This window comes from Euprymna scolopes, chromosome 15 (assembly GCF_053919585.1).
Source record: "Euprymna scolopes isolate OS-2025 chromosome 15, ASM5391958v1, whole genome shotgun sequence".
Classification (NCBI taxonomy): domain Eukaryota; kingdom Metazoa; phylum Mollusca; class Cephalopoda; order Sepiida; family Sepiolidae; genus Euprymna; species Euprymna scolopes.
The window spans coordinates 34438936-34444935 of NC_136496.1; the positions used below are offsets into that span (position 1 = coordinate 34438936).

At 32.5% G+C, this 6000-nt stretch overlaps 1 long non-coding RNA gene and 1 pseudogene across 1 annotated transcript in view; one reads left to right on the forward strand and one right to left on the reverse strand.

The window, feature by feature from the left end:
* Positions 1-6000, reverse strand: part of LOC145294230 (uncharacterized) — a 283183-nt gene that overhangs the window by 19843 nt on the left and 257340 nt on the right. The window lies entirely within an intron of this gene.
* On the forward strand, positions 4429-4545 carry LOC145294475 (5S ribosomal RNA; annotated as a pseudogene).

Below are 6000 nucleotides of genomic sequence, written 5' to 3' on the forward strand. Positions count from 1 at the left end.
AAAAAACGAAGAAATAAAATGTGGAAAGAATGCTGATAACGAAAAACGAGAAAGAAAACAAGAAGTAATGACAATGAAACAAAGCAAAAAAAAAAAAAAAAAAAGACAAAAACAAAAAAAAAACGAAGGAAATAGGACGGGTCAAAGAACAAAAGAAGCAGGTAAGAAGAAGATGACGAAGGAGAAGGGAAGATAGAAGAAGAACAACAAAGAGGTAGAGTATGAAGAAAAAGGAGGAGTATAATTAGTAGACAATAGGCGATTAGAAGAAGATAAAGAAAAAGGTAGATAAACAGAAGGATGAAGAAGATAATAATAAGAATAAAAAACGAAAACAGAAGGAAAGGAAGTTAGGAAAGATGAAGATTGAGAGTTGGCAGAAGACGATAAAAGAAAATAAGAAGGAATAAAAACAGGTAAAGCAAAAAGAAAGGAAAAAAGAAGGAAGAAAAGAAAATCGGCACAAAAAGAACTAGAGAACATAGAGAAAGACGAAGTAAGAGAAAAGGGAGGAATAGTGGAGGTTTTGTAGATGAAAATGATTAGAAAAAGACAAAGAAGAAAAAGAAGAAGAAGGAGAAAAAGAAGAAGAAGAAAATAATCCATAGAATGAAGAAGAGAATAAAATAGAAATTAAGGATTAAAAAATTATTAAAAAAACAAGTTCGGTAGAAAAAGAATGAAGAATTTGAAATGGCGAGGATTGGAAAAAGAGAAGTCAAATAAAAAAAAGAAAAGCAACAAAAACAGATTAAAAGAAGAAAGAAAATAAAAATGAATAGAATAAAACCGGTAAAGAGTAAAGAAAGAAGTAGAGGAGAGGGAAATTAAAATGAGTAGACGAAGAAGAAAAAGTAGAGAAAGAAACAAAAGAAAAAGTGGAGGGTGTGGAAGTTTATTAGATGCAAGATAATTAGAAGAAGAAAGAAAATAAGAAAATCAGGAAAATTAACAAAATGTAGAAGAAGAAGAAGAAAGAAAATAAAGAGGAATAGAAGAAAACACGTAAAGATGAAAAGAAATGGACGAAGAAAATGGTTATGAAAAGCAGGAAAACGTAGAGAAAAAAGAAATGAAAGTGAAGGCTTAAATGAAAGATTATTAGAAAAAGAAAAGAAAAAGAAAGATTGTAGAAAGAAGAAAAGGAAAAGGAAGTTAAAGATAAAAGATTATTAGGAAAAATAAAAAAAGAATGCGAACGAATAAGGAACAAAAAAGGAAGAAAATAGAGGATGAAACATTATTAGAAGGCAACGAAATTCCAACTGAAAAAGAATGGTGAATTTGAGAATAGAAAGAGAATTTGGAAAAAGAAGAAAACCAAAAGAAGAAGAAAAAGAAGAAAAAAGAAAGAAAAAGTAAAAACAACAATAACAAAAGAGCAGAAAGAAAACTAGTACTTAAAGAAAAATGAAGGATGGAGGTTGATTAGATGCAAGATGATTAGAAAAAGAAAGGAAGAAGAAAAAGAAGGAAGTGTGTAGATAGAAGAAGAGGAAAAGGAAGAAGTTAAAGCTTTAGTAGATAACAAATTAGAAAAAAAAGAGAGCGATAGAGGAAAAAAGAAGAAGTAGTAGTAGAAGAAAAGAAGAAGGACAACAAAGAAAAAGAAGGAAAAGCAACAACAAAGGAGTAAAAAGTTTAATCGTTATAGAAAGAAAAAAAAAGAACTCCAAAAAGCAGAAGAGCAAGAAGTAAAAAGAAGAAGAAGAAGAAGAAGAAGGAAAAGAAGAAGTAAAATAATAATAATAATAATAATAATAATAATAATAATAAGAAGAAGAAGAAGAAGAAGAAAGACGTAGAAAAACAATAACAAAACCTTAGAAGAAAAAACTAGTACTAAAAAAACCCCCAGAGAACCTTAATTTTGCTGTGATATCGTTGACGCCGCCGCCGTCGATTGTGGATGATTAAATGAAAATAATAACCGTTACTCAAATATCACCTTTCTGACTCTATCTCGTACCTGGACCCACTTATTTTCTCTTTACGTACTCCAACCCCCACCTCACAATCGCTCCCACTCACTCATTATTCAGCTACGTTCCCCTCTCCCTTCTCTTCATTTTTTTTTATTTGAATAATGTTTTTATTTTACATTAATTTGCTATTATCGTTTGTTTCCTTATTGCGTGTTGTACGTGTTGTTTATTTTATTTTATTTTTCAACAATACTTTTAACGCCTTTACACTTCATTTTTTTTTCGTTGCACCTGTCTCTCGGCGTGTTGCCAACGACAACAATCGCCATGACACCCCTAACTGCAATGGCCGCGTCACTCACTTGATTTCCGCAAATTATCCATTGTCGTGCTTGTCTGTTTGAAGATTTTGTTTTTGTTAGAAAGACAAACCTCAGCAAATTATCTTTTATATATTTCTTCTTCATTTCGTTCTTTGATTACTTCATCTTTGGCATCAATTTCTTGTCCTTTTCTTACTCTCACTTCATATTTTCTTTCTTTCTTCAATCTGTTTTTTTTTCTTTTTTAATATTTTCTTTCTTTTTTTTAGAGGGAATATTAATTTTTGTTCTTACGTTGTTTTGTTGCTTTTTGCTTCTACCCGTTTCTCTTTCTTTCATTTTTTTCTTTCTTTTTAAGTCTTTTTTTTTAATTGTTTTGGTTTTTCATTTCTTTCATTTTGTTCTTCCATTCTTTCTTTCTTCCCTTTTTTTCGGTTTAATTTCTTTTAGACTTATCTGTTTGATCTTTTTTTTTAGAAAGATAAACCTCAGTAAGTTTAAACGCCATTTCTTAAAAACCTCTTCCTCATCTTATTTAATATTTTTATTTCTTTCTTCATTCCTTTTTTCTTTTCAAATCTCTTTTCCTTTTCAAAGGAAATTTTTTTTGTGTTCGTTCTTATATTCCGTTTTATTATTTCCGTTTCTTTATCATTTTTTTCATTTTTCCCCCATTTTTTTTTCTTTTTTCTTTCATTCTTTTCATTTTTCTTATTTTTTTCATTCACTTACTTTAAATTTTTAATTTCTTTTTTTCCCGGATTTCTTCGAGTTTATTCATTTTGGGCTTCTGACATGGCGGAGAAAATAAAAATAAAAGTAAATTTCACTGCATTCAACCGAGAAGCTTTAAAGAACATTATTAAATAGTGTGTGAATATTGATGTATGAATTTATATAAAAATGAATATATAATAATATTCTCCTTGTTTCTTTCTCAATTAGTTCGTACATTACGCTGTGAAAAACGCTAAATAGAACTCTTCAAGTTCGAATTGGTTCAAAAATGGCTCAAATTCGCGAAATTTTACTTTTAAAACACCTGGCAATCCTGGATGAGAATATGCGAGTGGCTTCCCTTTCATGTAGCCTCGTTTTCAAATATCTTTGTTGATGTAGCCTCGTTTTCGAATATCATTATTGAAATCGTAGTAATTTCGACGTGCAACGGTTCTGAAAGATAGTAGCGAAACCTTACGTAAAAGGGAACATTCGAAAGAAACAGGGCAAAAAAGGAAGAATATTGTTTGTCTGAATAATCAATTAAAGATTGTCTCTTAAAATGTGATTTTATTATTTGTATTGAACTATGTAGCACAATGTTACTTTCTGAGTATTTATTAGTATTCATTAATTGATCTCATTTGGATCAGATATATATGTAAAATACAATGGACCCTATTTTCATAGAAATGTTACTAAACTCATATTTGCTGCGTGTTATTGTTTTTTTCTCCCCCCCATTTGTTTGTTCTCTCCAGAAAAAGTATCAAATAAATATTAAATATTCTCATTCCGTGGAATTTCCACAGGTACTGCTAATATATATTATCGTGTTTGTGGGGTTAAAGATTCTGTTTTGTTAGGAAGACAAACCTTAGCAAATTATATTATACTAGCGGGCCGCCCGGCGTTGCCCGGTCGTAAAATACGCATAAATATTATATTTTAATTCATACAGAAGCTGAGACATATGCATGCGAGTACTATGTTTTTTTTCTAAACAGTCCACTTCTTGTAAGTAAATAATAAAAAAAAGAAAATACTCGAGCTGAGATCGAAACCAAACTCTAAAGACAATGAGTCAAGTAAGATAACCATTAGACCGGCTTGACACGATCTTTAGAAATCACTTTTAAACTTACTTATTTTTATCATAATGAATCTGTCACGTGTACCATTCACGTATGCGTATTCTTGGAACAGTTAGCATATAGATAACATTCCGATAACCCCCCCATACCATTTTTTCAGTCTTGAACACTTAGCAGCCCCTTTTTTAAGGAGGAAAACCGATTAAGGGTTTTCCATATATCTGAATATGCTACATACCAAATTTCAAAAATCCGTTGAGTATATAGGTTGAGAAGTGTCCTCACACACACATTCTCACTTTTATAGATATACTAGCAGGCTACCCGGTCGTAAAATACGCATAGATATTATATTGTATATTCATACAATACGGCATAATCGCGTTGACACACCGGTTCTCGTCAGATCACCGAAGTTAAGCAACGTTGAGCCTGGCTAATACCAGATGGGTGACCGTTTGGGAATTCTAGGCGCTGTATGTGCTCTCCGCTTATCTCGGCATTTGTTTCCTGTCGTCCTTTACACACACTTCACTTGCAACTGGTATTTAACAATGTCGTCTCAGGAGAGATGTGGTTGTGGATTGCGCACCTCCTGCCGCAAAAATTTCACACGCAACCAACTCTTCGTGGGTATCCATAGTCTATCAAAGACTGGAGGAGCCTGCTTTGCTTTTAAGATTTAAACCAAAACCTAAAGATATTGAGCCAAGTACGATAACCATTATACCAACTTAACACGACATTTACAAAGTGTTTTCGAAACATCTTATTCTTGACATAAAGAATCTACCATGTTTCTCGACCGTGCATGCGCAGTCGTGAAACAGTTGACAAACAGATAAAAATTCGACGATCCCCACGTACCGATTTGCTAATTTTTACCTCTTAGTAGCTATTTTTTCCGGGTGAAAACTGATTAGAAAGTTTTCCATATGTCTGAATATCCCATATATCAAATTCCAAGTCTGTAGATCAAAAATTCGTTGAGTATATAGGTTGAGAAGTGTCCTCACACACATCCTTACTTTTATAGATATATAGATAGATATCTTTTTACTTTATTTCTTGGTCCTGGATATGACCTTAAACTATATCCGATGGTGAGGCCCCAGCTTGCAGGCCTTAGGGAGTGTGGAGCCACCCTTTAATTGCCATTGCTCCCAGGTCCACTCTGACCCGGAGTGGTAGCACCTGTTAGGGTCCCAACTGTGGGTTAAATAGAATACGACTTAAAAAACAAATATATATTAAAAAATCGTTCTTCAAAATCACCAGATTCGGCATTAAATAACCTGCAAAGGATTGATATGCCGTAAAACAAAACAACCAACCAACTTTATTTCTTTCTTCAATGAGTTCATCTTTTGCATCTATTTCTTTCGTTTTCCCGCCTCTTTTCGTTCTTTCTTCAGTCGTTTTTTTCTTTTTATGTTTTATCTTTCATTTTATAGAAAATATTCTGTTTTCCTTCTTTAATTCTGTTTTTTTTTGTTTTTTGTTTTGTTTCTGCCGTTGTTCTGTTTATTATCCTTCGTTTTTTCTTTTTATTTCTATTTCTATTTTTTCTGCTTTCTTCCCTTTTAAGCCTGTCTTTTTCTTTTTCTTTATGTTCATTTGACTTACATTTTTCATTTCCTTTCTTTCGTTCTTTTTCTTTACCGTTATCCACGCGTTTACACAAGAGACCCACACGTTCTACGCAGTATACGCCGCAAGGAACATAGGACAAATAGTAACTCAACTCCCTTTCTTTTGTAACAATAACATTTATTTCGGGGTATTTTTCCGAAGAAACCATGATCGTGCGCTTTCAGTACTCTCGAACGTGCTCTCGAACGTCATCCACATCTCTAACGTGCTTTCTGTCTGTGCACACATTTTTTTATAGTCTTTCTTTTTCCCTACCGTGACGTCATTTCGCACATGGTCCGGTAT